Raw genomic sequence first — 19,813 nt, 5'->3', positions numbered from 1 at the left:
TTAAAAAGGACATAGATTTGCGGAAAGGACATAGATTTGAGGCCGGACATAGATTTGAGGCTTACATATATATAGTAATATTAATCATTACACAGTATTATATTTTAAACAGACGATAAACAATAGTATGCTGTCTCTTAAAAACTGACCTTCGTTTTCATATTTCGCATGTCTGCTATGAAAATCTTTTTTTTCTTTTCTCTTAATCGATGCACACACTTCTTCGTATAAACCCTGTATTAAAACAGAACTATAACCCTGAACGTTTATCTTGTATCTTTTACCTTTGTTTGGGCATTGATCACACTTTAAAAATTAACAATATCACAAACATAATGCGTGAAGTTAGATATGTATTTCTTCGTTCATATATAATATTATATAATAATGTTTTAAATGTTTAAGAAACAAAATAAACGAATTCACCAAAGTCAGAAAAAACAATAACAGTTCAAGTCTTTCCAATATACGTACTACCACCCTTCGACGTATCAATCACCATCAACTCATAACTGTATTGTCCTTTTGATTTCAGTGTTAAATAAATGAGTATGCCGGCACATACAAAATACATGATAGATCCAAACATACATAAAGTAGGCGAGTAAGGAAACCCCAAATCATATACGTCTTCAAGGTGTTTTGATCTAATCAAACTCATGTACTGTCCATGTATGATCAAATATATGATTAAAAAGATGGAAGTTGTTGTACCTTCAAAGAAAAGAAAAATAGCGTATGACTATAAAGATTACATTATTATTATGTTAACTCCCACATTTTGCAAAATAAACAAATTCATTCCATGAACCATATGCAAAAAATATTAATTTGTACTTCTTAATTTTTTCTTACTTTTTTAATTCATTCACAATGAGTCGCATGTTAAAATATCAATTGATAAGTAGAATGATAAAGACAGACAAACACATTAATTTTCCTTAGTTATTCTATAATATATAGAACATGCAACATACAAATTTTTATCTAAATATTATTCAAAATTGAAGACACAAAGTACAACACCGGTCTGGAATAGTAATGAAAAGGAAATGTCTACAGGCTCCATTCTATCCCGGAAACCGCATCGGCAACAACAAATATTGTATAAATGTGATAGTATCAAATATATAAAATTTAAATATATAACTTTTATTTAGAAAAGCGCAAGACCAAAATCCCCCAAATTAGTGCTTTTATTTTATGTTAAAGAAAACCGTTTGAAAATTTAGGAAGGATGAGTACATATTAAGTTGTTGTGACAACACCTTTCTTACCTGAAAGAATTAAGAAGACACTCCCAACAACTCCAAGTCTTTTTGGTGGATACCGTTTACAACAATACACGAAGGTTAAAACCAAGGATACAAATGACTGTATGAAAGCTAGCGAGCAAACAACAACAATGGCTCTACACATATTAATCACTGTAAAATAAAAGCAGAGACAAGGTCTTAACATGTGGTTACATGATTATTATCTATTTTCAGATCTCAGGAAAAAAATATTTCAATGAGGTAAAGCCGATTTTCCCAAAATATATTTCATACCGTGGCTTTCATTAATAAAATTCACCGTATTACAGCTACATGTGTAGCCATCAAGGTTTTAACAACATTTGAGGATATATTTGAACAACTCGTCAGCTTATTATATATCTATATTAAAAGACGGTCCAATAAAGGCAACAGTAGTAAACCGCTTTTCAACAATCAAACATAGATTGAGAGAAAACAAATCCGGGTTACAAACTTAAACCGAAGGAAACACACCAACTATAAGAGGAAAACAACAAAACAACTGAAACACTGAATTGAAACAAAAAATTAACGACACTTTAACGTACAGAGAAAATTGCAGTTTCAAAACATATTGCAAAGTTGTTGATTTCAGAAAAGAAACTGTCTTTTTTGGAAAAATCGTTAATTGATAAAGGCAGCTTAATCATGTGTAGTGTACCGCTATTTTAAACCAGTTGTCTTTTTGAAGTTAGCTACATAATGTTATAATTTAATTTTGGATGTAACGCGTCTTCTGATTGGCTGACGTTATTTTGTTATGAGCCCATAGACATAATTTAGTCATGTGACCGTGACGTCATCAACGTTTTTTCATGGTTTTCTACGGTTTAAAATGGAATTTAGCATTAAATTATAAGAAATGACTGTAATATTTTTTCTGTCTATTCGAAATAACATAAAAAAATGTGGTGCACACTGTTAAATAACCCGCTACGCGCGTTATTCAGTGTGCACCAAATTTTTTATGTTCTTTCTTCATAGACAGAAAAAATATTACAGTCATTCCTTAAATATTTCAGATATATATTATCTTTTTTTTGTCCATTGATACTGACGTTGAACAAACAAGTACAAATTGAAATATTGTCTCAAAGTATACATCAAGAGAGTTAAAAACATTCCTCAGTAAAAGAATATAAATACCTTCCCCGTCAATTATTGACTCTCTCCGTACTATTATTAGATATTTTTTTAATTCGGTAATGAACATAGATGATATACGCATTCATCAATATAAAGAAAATTTAACTTCTAACAACAACCATAATAGCACAGTTTCACGTATCAAACATAAGCTAAAAGAACTCGTCAAGGAATTTATTTTTGTCCCTGCTGATAAGGCTGCTAACAATATCATTATTGTTTGACGTAAATTTTACATTGAGGTTCTACAAAAGGAAATCACGAATTCACCAACATTTCAACTGACTCCACTTTCGGAAATTTACATCTGTAACAAATATAAACATTTAGCTAACTCTTTCAAACAGAACCCAATTCAATAACAGTTCCAAATATGAACTGACTTCCGCAGCTGCACAAAACTCCTTACAATTATAGTTTTATTTCGTCTTCAAGCAATTTTCCACTACTAAACTATCTATTCTACTTACTAGTTCAATTGGTAAATCAAAAACCTGTTAATAAATTGTTTAAATAAAGCCTTTTGTTAAATGTTAATCCATACCTCAGCTTCAATAAGGATTGAAACTGTCAGGCAAGCCATAGTTTTTTTAAATACCAACCACAATATTAAGGCCTTGCCTCAAAATATACTGGTGCAATATTTATGTTATGGATATATATGGGCGTATTGCAGTTAAAAAGAGAGGAGAGATTCCAAAAGGATACTCACACTCATTATCAAATATTGAAAGGCACCACCCCTACCTCATAAGATATTTCTCACAACCATCCGATATATAGTTCATTCAAAATGCATAAAGCAATAAAAACTTACTTGATTCTATCGATAAATTGATTCCATTTTTATGCAGCGCTTCCTCAGTTATTTGCATAACTTGCTGGCCTAATAATATACAAATCATAAAGTATTGAAGGTCTGAAAACTGGAAAGTTTATGACAGAAAACTTCATGCATTGCTGAAAAATCAACCGATATGCAAACTGTTAAGTTGTTAAGTAAACTTGTTTCCATTCTCAATTTTATTGTTTGTTCAGAGTTGACTAGTATAACATTATTGAGAGAGAATAAATAAGGAGATGTGGCCTAACCATCACAATGCCAAAACTTCCCCAGGCACATATTTACAACTAATAGACATTATAAGCATTCAACATACTTCCGTTGACGATAGACAAATATATATATACATCCTCATCCTCCTGATTTGTATTGCTTATTTGAATACTTGACAACATATTTGTTACGTTCAGATGACGTGTTTTTCAACAGACTGTCGGCATTCCAATGGAAACCAATTGTGCCCTCTTCTTGCCGACTCGTTTTTTTTTTATTTTGATGAGGCTGACTTCATACAGGAACTTCTTAGAAAGAAAGATAAGAAGTTAGCAATATCCTTTAACTTTACTTTCCGCTATATTGATGATTTTTCCTCACTAAATACTCAATACATCGAACTAGAGATACAACATATAAAGTTAAGTCGACCTCATATCTTGACTTACATCTAGAAATTGATAATGAGGGTCGGTTGAAAACAAAAGTTTACCACAAAAGAGATGATTTCAGCTTTCCAATTGTGAACTTTCCATTTCTAAGTAGCAACATTTCATAAGCACCTGCGTATACGGGGTATTTATCTCCCAATTGAAACGATATTCCCGTGCTAATATTTCTTATCATGATTTTCTTGATAGAGGGTTCTGCTCACAAGGAAGCTATTAAACCAAGAGTTCCGAATGGTGAAGTTGAAATAATTCCTTAGTAAATTTTACGGACGTCATCACGAGTTGGTTGGCCATTTTGGAATCACCGGTTCACAGATGATATCGGATATGTTGCTTACGTCGTAACTACAATCCCCTTCCTGTTCATGACTGTGACCTACCGAATTACACTATTTACCGGATTTGTTATAACATTAGCAACACGACAGGTGTCACATGTGGATCAGGTTATGCTTGCCCTTCCGGAGCTCCTGAGATCACCCCTAGTTTTGGTGGGGTTCGTGTTGCTTATTCTTTAGTTTTCTATGATGTGTCATGTGTACTATTGTTTGTCCGTTTGTCTTTTTCATTTTTAGCAATGGCGTTGTCAGTTTATTTTCGATTTATGAGTTTGACTGTCCATCTGGTATCTTTCGTCCCTCTTTTATATCCTCATTGAAAAGCAGTCGCTTGAACAAGGAAGTTCTTTAATTTTTATCTATTCATATATCTGTTAGAGTATCCATGTCTTTTGTAGTTTCAAAATATAAGACAGCTTTTGCAATTTGTTCTTGTGTTCTCTTATTGGTGGGACCATTAGGACCAAACTTAAAGCCAAACTGTATAAGAATATTTGAGATATCATCTGTTTATACTGACTTGCTGATATTAAGAAAACAAATGTTTTTAAGTTAGCGACGACTGATTGACGCTTGGGAGGTAGGAGCTAGATAAGATTTATTAATAAGACTGGTTCTGATAATAAGGCAGATGCTTCGTTTTGTAAATTCATAGGAATGTACTATCAACGTCGACTGAAGCACATTTTGTATGATACACAGAATCACGTTATATTAAAAATGTGCAAGCTTTTGCAAACCTATATAAATTAAAGAATATATATTATTCAGTTCCTACAATGACATTGGTATGCTATAACTGGGAATTTACACGTAATATCAGGATTAAATTTTATTCAAAAATTCAACTTTGATGTTCGAATGCGTCACCATTGCCAGTGTGAATTTGTAAATTTATTATTCCTCATCAGTGGTGATTAAAAAAAATGGAGGAATCAAAAAACCATCACCAGTTAATGTACAATAAACCTAAGCCTAAAAGGGACTTAATAATAAACACCTAGGATATCTTTTATATATCTTAATTAAAAGTGTTACAATTTTTCAAATGATTTATATTGATAATTGAAAATTACCTGTTTCATTAATTCGCATCATAGTTTCCATCGTATCTATGGCACTGCCTGATAACATTATTACACATATATCAGAAGTGAGTTTTCCAATCTCAACGGTCACACAGGACCGCACGTAGAATGGTCCATATCTTAATCTTAGATCTTTCATATGAGGTTCATTCGGATTCTTTTCCATACGTGCTTTTTCTTCCTGAATTATTGTAATTAGATTCAAGTATTTTCAGTTATGAAATGTAATTTGAAGTTACCCTTTAGGAGCAGCAGAGTTCAGTCGCAGATTTCGGCGTGTTCACTGATATTTTGTTGTTTCATTTGCCTTTACACTGTCATCACCATTTATCAAATATTTATTATGTTGCTCTTATCGTTTATTTCTTTTACCTATCCGTTATCTGTCCTGCGATACATGATTTTCTTATTATGACCTCTTTTTTTTCTAATTCTTACTACAAAATTTTGACAAAATTTACATACTTTTTATTCTGTGTCGAAAATCGATTTATTTTTATTCTTAAAATCAATGAACATCTTAAGGTGCACATACGCATGACGATTGTTTAACATTGAATCATACCTTAAACTTGAAGTATAGATTTTGCGTACTGACGTTGTTTATCATCTTAATAACGTGTTATATTATTCTTTTATTTGTCTTTATTAATATAACTTTTACTGTTAAGTCTGGTTTTTTTTAGATATCCTTTTGACGTAACTCTGTGCTGATGTATCCCATCATACTTTGAACGACAAAATTATTTCATGATGTGACTCTGTACCTATGTATCTTGTCATACCTTGAATGACAAAATTATTTTATTTATTAATATTACTTTTACTGATAACCCACTGTTTTTGTGATATACATTTGACGTGCCTCTGTACTTATGTATCCCGTCATACTTTGAACCGCACTATTATTTTATTTATTATTATTACTTTAACTGTTAACATGGTTAAGCCAGTTTTTGTTATATCTATTTTGCGTGACTGTATTTATGCATCCCGTCATACTTTGAACGACAAAATTATTTCATGTCTACCTGTGCGAATTTCAAACGCGCAATTTTCACCAGTACTCAAAACCCTCCTTCCTTGATGGGTGCATTTTACATAGACAAATAAAATCGTATAATATAATCAAAATGAGGATGTTAATTTGATGTATGCCTTTTTGTGCTTCTTCGTTACATTTGTTGTTTTTATAGTGATTAAGATGATAACACAATGTTGACTGCTGTACCCCTATTTTTGACATTTTTACCTATTGTGTCTGTTTGTTTTGTTCACGCATCGGTTACAATATAATGGAATTTGATGCGACTGTCATACAAGTGAGAGGTTTAGCTAGCTATAAAACCAGGTTCAATCCACCATTTTCTACATTTGAAAATGCCTGTACCAAGTCAGGAATATGACAGTTCTTGTCCATTCATTTTTGATGCGTTTTGTTATTTGATTTTGCCATGTGATTATGGACTTTCCGAATTGATTTTCCTCTGAGTTCAGTATTTTTGTGATTTTACTTTTTGTTATGTACCAAACAATGTATCATACCTGATATTGGTTATGTATTCGAACAATGTTTCATACCTTATATTGTTTCTGTTTTCAATAATGTATCATACCTGACAAGGCTTCTATATCCAAACAATGCACAATATCTTATATAGGTTTTGCTTCCTACCAATGTACCATACCTTATCTTTGTTCTATATCCAACGCTGTATCATACCTTATATTGGTTCTGTACACAAACATGCAATGTTTGATACCTGATATTGGTTTTGTATCCACAAAATGTATTATACCTCATATTGATTATGTTTTCAAATAGATATAGGAAGATGTGGTATGAGTGCCAATGAGACAACTCTCCATCTAAATAACAATTTATAAAAGTAAACCATTATAATGCTTCTGTATCTAATCAATTTACCATATCTTATATTGGTTTGTTTCCAACCGATGTACCATACCTTATCTTGGTTCTGTATTCAAACAATGCATCATACCTTCAACTGGTTCTGTTCCTCAATAGGTAGGCTCTTCATTTCCCACTCCTGCATTTTTTGGAAATCAACGTCAATGATAAGCCACCCTGGTGTTATAAATCCTATCATCACCATCAGGAAACTAGCACTGCAAGTCCCTATGACTACTTTTTGAAATATCTGCATTTTGGTTGTAGAACTATTAAGTAAAGAAAACGAACAATTGACTCTATATTTTATAGTCTGTCTTTGTGTTGTTGTTTTAATTTTCTATTTTTGTCATTCTTTTTTGCTAATGTGCTTTGCCTATATGCCTATTTGTGTTTTTTGTTGAAATGTTTGTTTTTTTCGTAATAAAGCTTTTAGTACATAGGTGACTGCTGTATCCCTATTTTTTGGCATTATTAACTTTGTCACATCGTTGTCTATGTATTGGAATTTTAAGCCACTATCACAAAAGTGAAAGGATTAGCTAGCTTTAAAACCTGGTTCAATCCACTATTTTTTTACATAAAGAAACGCCTGTACCAAGACAGGAATATAACATTTGTTATCACTTAGTTTAATGTGTGGGACTTTCAGTTTTGATTTCCCCCGGAGTACGACATTTTTGTAATTTTACTTATAGCATTTCATTGCCCTTAGCATCTGAATACTCACTAACGAAGCATACTTTTCAATTATTTGTAACAAAAATGAACAGGTAAAAATTTATATTTGACACGAATAAATATCATTTATATTAAGGTTCTAACCACTAATTAATTTCGTTTGTTCTTATACGTTGTTAAAGTGTATCGAGACCATAGTTACTCATGTTAAAATACAAAAGAGCTTGGCCATTGTTCATTATGTTGCCATTTTTATGCAGTGAATTAGCAGCGAACTCATGATACTTTTTAGTTATGTCAGTGTATGTTTTGTTGTTTGTTCATATTCTAACAATAGAATAAAAAGAAGTTCAAGACTTATTTTGTAGAGATGTTACCAAACTTAACATTGCGGTATTAAAACAACTTATAAACGATGTATTGGTGATTTCAAATTTTTAAAACTAATCAATAAAAATATTGCAATGGCAATTTACATACAGAAATATCACACGGCTAATATATGCAGATAATTTCGAACTGTGCACAGGACATTTGGCTTAAATTTGGAACTGCTAGGGGACATGTAAGCAAATTTTTGCGGCAGGTTAATCCGTTAACTAGTATTTTCGTAATCCAAACCAATATCTAGTTGAATGATATTTACCATATCAAAACCTAACTTTTTAAGCTGTCTGCATTTCAGTTTAGTTAAACATGGAAATCAATGCTCTTAAAACAAGCAGACGATAGAAGTGCAATCTGTGATAGTTTTTACTGAAGACTTCTACCAACAATAACATAGTCATATGCATAAAATGAGTATCAAAAGCACTTCATAGGGGCTGATATATCCACTAAACTCTCTAAGAAAACACTGACATGGAATACTTTTCAATGATTTTTGTTATTGATTAAGTGGATTGCTAAGTTAACCCATCCAATAAATCACAATATATCAAACAAAAGTGGCGACGAATCTGAACCTTACTCTTGACAAAAAACAGAAGGGACAGGTCGCCCTTTTATGAACAGTTTTGTAAATGGAATATATCAAGAACTCATTATCTACGTTCATTGGGATATAAATTCCAGACTATAACGGACTTTTATCTTTTGAAGGATTTTGTTTAGACATTTAGTGTTGTCTTTAAGATTCACAATTCAAAAGCAACTAAAATTTATCAAAATAATCGTTTTTAGCAGTTTTGTTACTTCTTAATAGACATGTTCACCATAACCCGATACTGATACCGAAACCGAAACCAAAAATAGTAGTGAGGTAAATATTAAAGGTGGTACGGTAGTATTTCCTGGCCCATAAGGGATAATGATAGCCTTTTTAGAATTTTCACCACTTTCTAACACTGCAAAAAATTCTACATTCACAGTTAACTGAAGTACTTTCATTTTACTATTCAGAAATGAATTTGAATATGTACCATGACCGTTTACTTTTTTTGCTATTTTTAAAAACCTAAGGCCACTAGTACTTTTATGTCTTTTACGGTGCAGTGAATACAAAATTTAAAAAAATTCTCAAAAATTCATTTTCATCTGAATGTAAAATTATTTCATATTTTTCTACACCTGATTCATCCCTCAGTTTGGAAAAGTATGATCAGTTGATACTGTAATTTTTGTCCAATCACACTGTTTAGATACATTTACCTAAGTAGGGTACACAAAAGAGCAACCTAAATTCTGGAATGCAAATACTTTCGTGCCACCTTAACCAAGACAAAAAAAACTTGAAACCAGGCATGACACCTATGATGCATAGCCTTCTTACTTTGGAACATATTACAATAAAGAATACTAGTCTGCACTCATTTGTTACTATTACATCCCTACCCCATCTGGCAGATTTTCACTTTTTTTTCATTTTACCATTTTTACTTAAGTAGTGAACAAAACCCAAATATATGATGTTTCAAATCAACACAGAAGTCAAACATGGTGATTCAGGAGGAATTATTGGATTGCCAACTCTGTTTATGGTTAATCTGACTGAAAGAAACAGTTTAAGCACCAAATCATGAAAACTGATATTAAAGTTCATTCCACATTTTACAGCATGCCTTATATTACTTTAAACATTTCCAGATTATGAGAGCAATACAACAAGAGTCTTTAGATTGCAGTAAACTATTATTCCGAAATCTGTTTGACAATACATGTACTAGAATACATCTCTAAGTTGACTGTTTGTCTATTTCTCATGTATGCATTAAGTTAAATTATGTCCCCTTACATAATCAATTTGCCTTTATTGTGCTTTTCACTGTCTGAAAATCTTAACAACTAGTGGTATTTACATAAAAAATGAATAAACCATTTAATCTTGCTGATATAACATCATAAATACATTCTTTGTCAAAAATAATGTCTAGTAAATGTATAGAAACCCCTATTTCTATCTCTATGTCAGACTAATATGAGAGCTAAATGAATAAGTAAGGACCCCTTAACCACTTACTGGTTCCCCAAATGCTCCTACTGGTGTCATGTTACATCAGAACTACAAATTAAACCTCAAGGAAACTAGTATAGCTGTACTTGTGTTGAAAAAAATAAGAAATTATGCAATTTATTTATTTCGATGAAAATAATAGGATGTACATGCAACCGAAGAATGTCGCGTCTCAAATTTCAATGGTTGCACATGTGTCAGACACAGCAAAAAGTTAAAGCGAGCATTTATTATTAAAAATGTATTGCAAGTTACATAAAAATAATGAAGTTCTACTTTCTAGGTAAATTTTTACATTATTACCTACAGATCAGGCAAAATTTGATGAATCAGCAATTTTTACTCTCAGGGGTAGAATTTAAGGCTTGTTTTTATCATAGTAGCCCTTAATCACGTTTTTATTGATAAACTTACAAATTACATAGGTAAAAAAAATTCCTTTATTGATTTAGTGTAAAAATATATATCCCCCTTAAGGTGGCACGGTAGTATTTCCTGGCCCATAAGGGATAATGATAGCCTTTTTAGAATTTTCACCACTTTCTAACACTGCAAAAAATTCTACATTCACAGTTAACTGAAGTACTTTCATTTTACTATTCAGAAATGAATTTGAATATGTATCATGACCGTTTACTTTTTTTGCTATTTTTAAAAACCTAAGGCCACTAGTCCTTTTAGGTCTTTTACGGTGCAGTGAATACAAAATTGAAAAAAATTCTCAAAAATTCATTTTCATCTGTATGTAAAATTATTTCATATTTTTCTACACCTGATCCATCCCTCAGTTTGGGAAAGTATGTTCAGTTGATACTGTATTTTTTGTCCAATCACACTGTTTAAATACATTTACCTAAGTAGGGTACACAAAAGAGCAACCTAAATTCTGGAATGCAAATGCTACCATGCCACCTTAATGTTAATGTTATGTCAATAAGCTCAAACCTTTCACTCCATTATATTGTTTAACATTGGAATACATGTGATGGGATATTACGTCAATTCATCAATTCACATAAATCTAATAAAAAGGCTGAGTTTAATTCAATCAATATTAAATACGCTGGTGGACGTTTCGTCCCCGAGAGTGTCACCAGCCCAGTAGTCAACACTTCGGTGTTGACATGAATATCAATTATGTGGTCATTTTATAAATTTCCTGTTTACAAAACTTTTGAATTTTTCGAAAAACTAAGGATTTTCTTATCCCAGGCATAGATTACCTTAGCCGTATTTGGCACAACTTTTTGGAATGTTGGATCCTCAATGCTCTTCAACTTTGTATTTGTTTTGTTTATAACTATTTTGATATGAGCGTCACTGATGTAGACGAAACGCGCGTCTGGCGTACTAAATTACAATCCTGGTACCTTTGATAACTATTTACACCACTGGGTCGATGCCTCTGCTGGTGGACGTTTCGTCCCCGAGGGTATCACCAGCCCAGTAGTCAACACTTCGGTGTTGACATGAATATCAATCATGTGGTCATTTTATAAATTTCCTTTTTACAAAACTTTTGAATTTTTCGAAAAACTAAGGATTTTCTTATCCCAGGCATAGATTACATTAGCCGTATTTGGCACAACTTTTTGGAATGTTGGATCCTCAATGCTCTTCAACTTTGTATTTGTTTTGTTTATAACTATTTTGATAAGAGCGTCACTGATGAGTCTTATGTAGACGAAACGTGCGTTTGGCGTACTAAATTATAATCCTGGTACCTTTGATAACTATTATGCAAGTTATAGACAATTTATTTATCAAGTACATTTATCATTTAGCAGGTTTCGTCTTAGGTAAAGAGCTGCACATACAATAGCCGCAATATCGTTCCGACTATGTCGATAAAAAGAACCTATTATTTCGTAAATTTTCATACGTCCTATGGAATATTCTACATAAACTCTTCTCGTACGAATCTTTTCATTGACAACTTTGCGTTGATCGCGGATTATTGCATTTTGATTGCATAGATGCCTTACAGTATATGGTGTAGCTATAGGATGTTCTAATGAGTATATGGTATCACCAATTAACAATCACGAAGAAACGGTAATATCTCGTGTGGACCAGTCGCATCTATCAATCTGTAAGTCATCGCGTCATTATTATGACATAGGAAACAAGAATTGATGGATCTTATTTTCTTTCCTGTGTCTATTATGACTTGCGTATGTATACAGTATAAATGAACAAATTCACTATAAAACAATGCCTGGTTTTTGGTTGGGCGATTTATTCTATGGGAGATGCCATCAATATATCCTACTGATTCTTCCAATTCTGGCCAATCACCCTTCATATATTCCAACTCCTCAGATGAATGTCATGTTAGCATTGATCTGAAAGCTAGATGAAGACTTGGCCCAATTTCATGGATAATTTGTTAACTAAAGTATTGCTAACATCAAACATCTAAGCCATTTGTTCAAATGTAGGTTAACAAATAAAACCCATAAAAAGTTTATTTTGTCAGCTTATACATGTAATAAGTACCACTTCTTTATTCCTTTGACCTATTCTGCTTAGCGCTCTCATAAATATATAATATATACTTCATTAAAATTATGAACTGTTGATGGAAAAATGGGCCCAGGAAGCAACTGGAATGTTAAGAATTTCGTTTGTTTATACTGACATAAAAATGTTTGCCTTTTTAAGTATTTGTTTTTGTTCATCTGTAAATTAAAGGCTCTTTTTGTTTTTTACATATAGTTGGAAAGATATTACACATATTGTAGATCTATGTACAGTTCATTCTATTCGACGAAACTTGTTTCATGATTAATGTACATCATAAATAAATGTTAATCCACATTTCAATTGTATGTAACTTTCATTAGTGTATTTAATACTCGTTGAATTTAACTATGTTTTTAGATAGATTAATGTAAACTGTTAAATTGAAGTAATACTCCATCTAGTGTAAGCAAATGTCAATCAATATAATGGAGTAAAAAAGGTTAGGTTAATTAAACATTGCATATTTTCAACATTTACCTCACTATTATTTTTGGTTTCGTTATCGGTATCGGCTTATGGTGAACATGTCTAATATTCAAGTTACAGATTCAATCTAAACAAATTGCAACAGAAATGATTTTTTAAATATCTTGAGATTATTTTAGAACTTTAACATTAAAAAAGTATAACAAAATCGTACGGTCGGAAATTATTACTCTACCACCTGATCATACCGCCCTTAGACCACCGCTTTCAGTAGAGTACGTATAGTATTGTTATTTGGAGTGTATAGTATGATTTTCTTAATAATTACACCTTATGTTAGACTGAACATGTAAATAACGGTGATGGGCCTACCGATTTATGTTAGAAATGGTTCGCCATATTGACAAGGGGAGACGACTCTGACATCTGAGAATTTAAAGAATTTCATTTAGTAGATGATATTACTACAAGAATCGCTAACCTGAATTTGTGTTATCATATAAATACGCTTGTAAGTGTTTTACCAACATTTCGGTTTATTAAAAAAAAAAAAAAAAAATGCAATCATCTTCCTTTACGTAGGATCCAAAAAAGTCCAAAATATTGTAATGAAAATAATGTAAAGTAATAAAGTGAGAACTGTTCCTAACAAAATCAAAAAAATATGGAACGCCAAATTAACAAAAATGGATAGTCATTCTTATACGATTGCGTCGAGATTTTGAACTCATCACTATAGCCAATGCATTTATTCTTAAACTTATATAGCATTTTCTTCATATACCAATTGCAAATAATTATTTCCTTCCTCTTTCAATTAATTATTGCCGAAAGAAAACTATTTTGTAATTTTATTTCAGCTATCACTCGACTGCACCTGTTGTGTTTGACGGATATCAAACAGTTCCAACTACAAAAGATGTAAATATTATCAAAGGTACCAAGATTATAATTTAGTACGCCAGAAACGCGTTTCGTCTACATAAGACTCATCAGTGACGCTCATATCAAAATAATATGATAATCAGATGTTATTGCAAGTTAAACTTTGACACAAAACATTGCTCCTGTCGTAAACACGGAATTAACTGTTCCCCAGCATGTGGGAAATGTCGGGAAACGAACTTAACGATATGTGAAGGCATCACTATGATTGCATATTGTAGAGACATTTAACTATACATTAAGAAGACGTGTATCAAAATTGTGTGTTTAACTATCATTAAAACCAAATCAATTATTTTCAAAGATAAGTTTTTCAATTTAAATTTTAACCAAGTCAATAAAAAACAAAGTAATTTATCAATTATTGAACAGTTTAGGCAATGTACAATACAATGAATGTTATACCGTAATCTAACATACAAGTACATACCATATGAAACTTTATTTAATTTTGGGGGATAATGATTCTCACTTCCGTTGATAGATCAGATTTTTAATAAAAAGTCTATTTGTTTTCGTTGTACCACTTCGTAAATAATTGTGTTAAAGGTTGCACTTTAGAACAGCCTTCAAAATAAAACGTTTGAAAACAGCCGGATATGAATCTCAAATATGTGTTTTTTGGTTTTTTTTTAGCTATTTGGTGGTTTTTTCTTTAAAAGTGATAATTTAACCAAAAAATCATAACTCTGGATTGTATTTTTAATATCGGAAATCTTCTTTGTAGCCGTATAAGTCACTTGAATTCGTTTTTGACATTTGATTGGCTAAAAAAGTGCCATAATCTAGACCTTTTTCAATATTTTTATCGATGTTTTGTTCACATCAAAGTTTTAGCCCAAAATGGTGATTTCCGATCGTATGATTTCTCTTGACTTTTTTTATATATAATTGTGCCATGCTCTGGCATTATAAATCCGTTGAAACCATTTCTGCTGCAATTTGTTTAGATTTTTGCAATATTTGGTGTTGACAGCTTGAACTAATTATAATTGTATACAGTTATGATTAAAAATATTTCATTTGTTTGCTTGACACACAATTAATATATAAAGAATCCTTTACCCCCTAGTGGCACAATAAATATCCAGTTCGCACCTTTTTCTACTTTACACAATTTTAGCCCATTGCCATCCGCCAACCTTGACCCTTCAACGGTGTCAACAACACTGATGGTATGTTGATGATTTGAAGTGTTTTCAGTCATTAATTGATGTACTCATTTGATATTTATAACAACAATGCGTAGTTTAGCACGGTAACAAACATTTCGTAGTGAATTAAAAAAAATATATTTGTATTTGTTAACACGCAGATCCGCATTAGGCACCTTTCCATTTCCGTACCTTGGAACAAAAGATATGAAACAATTAACGAAACCTTCAAGATAATTGAATATAGATAAAATATAATTAGCCGACTTGTTGACATTTGAAACATTAAAAAACATGATTACGTGTTTACCTGTATGAACTGGTGCTGCTTTACTATGGTATCTGACACACAACTGTAGAAGTGTAATGATCAGTATCCGGGTCTGATGTAAATTAAAAAAGTATAGGTGTGTTAAATAAATGTCAATCAATGTGTTGTTACGATCATCTATTTCATTTAAAATAATTATCACATGTTGATAGATTAGAGATAAAGAATACTTTTACTAATTCATAAATTTGGAACTATAATTAAAGCTTGTCAGCGGCTTGACCGCAAATATTTATGTATCCGGTATCTTGTTTATTTTAACCACGTGCAATATGAAAATGTCAGGGTTTTCCCATAGTTGTATTCTTGCACGTGGTTGCCATGAATAATGCAGTTCAGTTGTGATATTATACTTGAATGGTTAACATCTTTAATAAAATGTAGTCTCTTCATTAGTCTGGATTATTTAAGTTCCTAATGGAACTTGTCCCCACATTGGCCACGCAACATCTGGTGGAGGTACCCAACTTCGATCTACCAACTGAATGAATTCGAAGTACAATTTACGGAATGCAAGAGGGAATATGGCCGAAAATATGAGGCGCCGTTTTACTATTTATTCCTTATTTTCTGATATCAAAAAATATTTCTTGATATCAAAAAATAGAATTTCTGATATCAAAAAATTGAATTTCTGATATCAGAAAATATTTTTTGATATCAAAAAATATTTCTTGATATCAGGAATTCAATTTTTTGATATCAAGAAATCCATTTTTTGATATCAAGAAATCCATTTTTTGATATCAGAAATTCGATTTCTTGATATCAGAAAATAATCTTTATTTCTTGATATCAATAATTCGATTTTTTGATATCAGAAAATCATTTTTTGATATCAAGAAATCCATTTAATGATATCAATAAATAGATTTTCTGATATCAAATAATACTGACGATTATTTGATATCAAGAAATACATTTTTTGATATCAGAAAATGATTTTTTGATATCAAAAATTTGAATTCCTGATATCAAGAAATGATGGCGGCCTAGCCTGGGACACTGGTGTTTTGTCATATAATACTGTAAGAACAAACAATTTATGTTTTTATTGGTATTAATATTGATTTTGTTATCAGTAAATTCAAAGCAAACTGAATATCATTGTCTTTTTGCTGATTGGATATAGAAGTATCCGGCCACGTCCACTCTGTGTAGTATTTGTACTTGTATTCATCTGATGAGCTAAGCCTTTTTCAACGGATTTTTATAGTTCGTTCTTATGTTGTACTGTTACACCCCTATCCTAGGTTAGGGGAGGGTTGGGATCCCACTGACATATTTAACACTACCACCATTCTGTATGTATGTGCCTGTCCCAAGCCAGGAGCTTGTAATTCAGTGGTTGTAACATATCTGTTTTTCGTTCATTTTTTTTTTACATAAATTAGGCCGTTAGTTTTCTCGTTTAAATTGTTTTGCATTGTCATTTAGGGGCCTTTTATAGCTGTTTATGCAGAATGCGCTTTGCTCATTGTTGAAGGCTGTACAGTGGCATATAGTTGTTAATTGCTAAGTTATTTGATCTCTTGTGGAGAGTTGTCTCATCGGCAATCATACCACATCTTCTTTTTTATATATAAAAATCAGTTGAAATGGTCTTTATTCATCAGATCGATACAACGAACAAAAACAGCTAACAAAAAAACACAGACTGGACGTGGCAGTATAACAATATCAAGAAGAAGAAAAATATAGATGGGAAAGCATTCTCACCTACTTACAGCTAGTTCAAAGCCAATAGCAACATTTCTTGTATTTTAAAATATTTCGACTATTTACTTAACTCTTTTTAAAGACTGCTATAGCATCTATTATACTGCGCCTTCAGTGGCGGATCGAGAACGTTTTAAAATAGGGGGCCAACTGACTGCCATAAAAAGGGCCCACTACAGTAATGCTTCAGTGATTCCCAATTATAAACAACCAAATTCTTGTCATGATATGTTTGACCGGGCCATCTAGATCCGCATACGGCCTTGTATTTAAGAATTGAATGCTCCTTTTTATAAATTCATTGGGGTATAAAAGCGTTGACCGAAGTACATTGTGTATGCAGTGCGGAAGCCCTTCCTTCTAAAATAGTGCGCACGGTCAACCCTACGAATTACAAAAAGAAGCATTCGATATTATAATCACATTTTTAGCTAGGATAATGAAAACACAATTTCTGTCAAGTTTTTCTTCTATTTACCTGTGCACTTTATTGTGGGAGTTCGGGTCATCACGAATGTTACATTTCATTGTGTAATGAAGGCTAATTTCAGAAGGATGTGAGATTGCTGTTAGCCAATCAAAATCATATCATATAAATGAAACATACATTCAATGCAATTATATATCCTTTAAATTACATTTATTTTATATGAGCCTTTACTGTGAAGTATTGAAAAATTTATGTAGGCTTGATGTACGTTTTCATTTCTAAAATACCTTTATTTTGAAAGCGTTGGTCTTTCAAATTTGTATTACACGACAGTCAAGAAAGGCACAATTCGTTTTGAGAATATTAGTATGTTCAATTTAGGTAGGTACATGCATTGTATTAGATATATAAGGCGAAAAGATCGTGTATTACGTCAGTTGAACCTGAATATACCATCAAGCCATCGTATCTAAATCTTGAACACATCATTATTTGTTTTCGATAAGTCAAGTTTTGTTAAACATTTTCCAGTATTTAGTTAATTCTAAGGTCGACTAATTTTTTCGATTGGGATTATCGTCGCAAAAGTAAATAGCTGTGTTATATTTCATAATAATTTCAAATATCTTCAATATATTGTCTTGTTGTGCATCGGACTCGAATTGTGTACTTAGTTTCAAATATTGTTAAGTTTTCTACAGACTTTAAAGTCTAAATCATCTCTATAAAACTTGAAATGTATAAGCATTTTGTTTTTGTAACAATGGACCCTTTGCCATAATTAAAATGACAAATATCGCCCGGAGAAAGAAAAAGCACCCGGGGAAGAAAATAAAGCGCCCGGGAGAAGAAAATAATAATATTTTATAACAATAAATGTTTAACTGAATAAAAAAAAAAATCATTGCTTGTTTTGTCTAAAGAGTGAAGATAGTGTTGTTGCACTTTTACATTTTAGATTTCAAAATTGTTTACAAGTAAGTAAGCCGTAAATATAAACAAGAGGAAATAGAAAAATCATGAATGATATTGTCCTCGATCAAAACGTATGTTTCGTTATTAAAAAAAATCAGTGCCCGAGTCTAATATTCGCAACTGCATGGTGACAACTTTTCAAAGTTTTGTATTTTATTAAACACACTTGAATTGACATTGGAAGATCGTGGAAGGGATTCAACATGCCTGTCACTAAGAATTTATTTTATACCAAACACCTGCTTTTAACATGCATAGTATTATTGTTTTATTTGCTGATGCTGATATACATGTGCGTGTCACTTTTATCGTTCTTAAATAATGTGCAACTCTTTTAACTTTATAAAATTAATATTTATCTGTGAATTTTAAGTTATTTTGGCATTTATCATTTTGATATCGTTTTTGAAAAAACATGTCTTTTGATATCTAACATTTTATAAATCTTCAGCATAAGCTGTGATCCATTATTATCTGTCTTTCGAAATAGTATTCATATATTATTGTTTAAATTGAAACATTCATACTTGTTTTTGTGCTTTATTACAAATGTCTATTATCCGAATTTGCAAAATACTTGTCTAAAATTTTTAAAAAAATCAAATATTTCATCGACACAAAGTTGTCTCATGCCAACGCAATTTCTATATATTTTCCCAGGGCGCTTTTTTTCTCCAACACCCCCCCCCCCGGGCGCTCCCGGGCGCTTTTTAGTAAGACCCCATAATAATTGGTATACCCGGAAACATTATTTCACATTTCACATATTTCCTGATGTTTGGGCTCATGGCTGAGTTTGAATGCTTTTATTGACGCACAGGGAGCCTTCATTTATTCATTTACTTCTTATATGATTTATTGATATCAGAAAATCTATTTCTTG

General features: G+C 31.7%; 1 long non-coding RNA gene across 3 annotated transcripts; it reads right to left on the bottom strand.

Moving 5' to 3' along the window:
* Window positions 1-340: 340 nt before the first annotated feature.
* LOC143045743 (uncharacterized) lies at window positions 341-15,937 on the bottom strand. Of its 3 annotated transcripts, none has more exons than XR_012969017.1 (6): window positions 15,786-15,937; window positions 7,383-7,560; window positions 5,368-5,560; window positions 3,262-3,330; window positions 1,278-1,427; window positions 341-714 (listed from the first exon to the last, which is right to left on the bottom strand). It is a non-coding gene; the product is annotated as an uncharacterized LOC143045743 (long non-coding RNA). The 3 variants fall into 3 exon arrangements; XR_012969018.1 differs by lacking the exon at window positions 15,786-15,937 and adding an exon at window positions 15,387-15,618; XR_012969019.1 differs by lacking the exon at window positions 15,786-15,937 and adding an exon at window positions 15,420-15,618.
* Window positions 15,938-19,813: the final 3,876 nt, after the last annotated feature.

Source organism: Mytilus galloprovincialis, chromosome 9, assembly GCF_965363235.1.
Source record: "Mytilus galloprovincialis chromosome 9, xbMytGall1.hap1.1, whole genome shotgun sequence".
In the NCBI taxonomy this organism is placed as follows: domain Eukaryota; kingdom Metazoa; phylum Mollusca; class Bivalvia; order Mytilida; family Mytilidae; genus Mytilus; species Mytilus galloprovincialis.
This window is presented reverse-complemented; position numbering and strand designations above follow the sequence as displayed.